Raw genomic sequence first — 1,149 nt, forward strand, 5'->3', positions numbered from 1 at the left:
AAGCGTGTATCTGTGTGTATGTTGCCAAGAGAAACACATGAAACACGAAACCGCGATAATTATACGCACAGATACCCATGCTGTCAGATACTAAAATGAGTAATTATAGTATCATACTCTCCTCTTTCGTCGCAAACACACGCAAAAATGTAATCAGATTTCCTTTCCAATCCCAAGTGTTTCACTGACCCATAGCACAGAATTTCCCCATCCTTTCTATTCGCTAATCCGGCGAAACATCTTCTCCCTCCCACCCCCAATCACCTTGCCTAGAGAAAAATTTAACTCCTTCTAATTCTCTGATTCACAGAAACCTATCCTTCTCCCCAGCTCTCCGATCCTCTAATAGGCAGCGTCCTAATCCTTACCTTCAATCCTCCCATTCCCTTAATCCACAGAGCCCTTTTCCCCCTTACCAATCCGCCAGTCCCCTAATCAAAACGGATCTATTCCTCTTACTAGTCCTCTACTACCCTAATCCACAGACCCCTTTCTCCCATCCAACATTCCAATACCCTAATCCACAGAACCCTTCCTTCCTCTAATCCTTCACTCTCCTAATCCACAGAACTTTTCCCCTTTCCAGCCCGCCAATCTCCTAATCCACAGAATATTCCTCTTCCACCCTCCAACTCCTAATCCACAGACTCCCCTCCCCCCTCCAATCCCTAATCACAGAACTTGCCTTCCAACCTGCAATCCCTGAATCCACAGAACTTGTCCCCCTTTCCAGCCCGCCATCTCTAATCCGCGACTTTCCCCTTCCACCCGCCAATCCTAATCCAGCAGATTCCTCTCACCCGCACAATTCCTAATCCCAGACCTACCTCCGCTTTCCCTTCCCCCATCTCTATCGAACTCCTCCCCATCTCCTATCATTCCTCACGAATCTCCATCCAATCTCCCATCCACCTATCTCTCGTCCATCCGCTCTCTCCTTCTAACCTCCAAATCCCCCCCAATGCTAACGAACTGCCTCCAACCATGAATGGCCGAACGTGCAAGGGTCACGAATCGCCCACCACACGTCCCACCCATCACCTCTGCGTCCGAATCCGCGTCTCTGACCTTTGACCCCGCAAACCCGCGCGAAAGTGGAACCGTCGAAACGATGCGATTCTTGACCTGATCAATTTGATTCGATTGTTT

This window comes from Penaeus monodon, chromosome 30 (genome assembly GCF_015228065.2).
Source record: "Penaeus monodon isolate SGIC_2016 chromosome 30, NSTDA_Pmon_1, whole genome shotgun sequence".
Classification (NCBI taxonomy): domain Eukaryota; kingdom Metazoa; phylum Arthropoda; class Malacostraca; order Decapoda; family Penaeidae; genus Penaeus; species Penaeus monodon.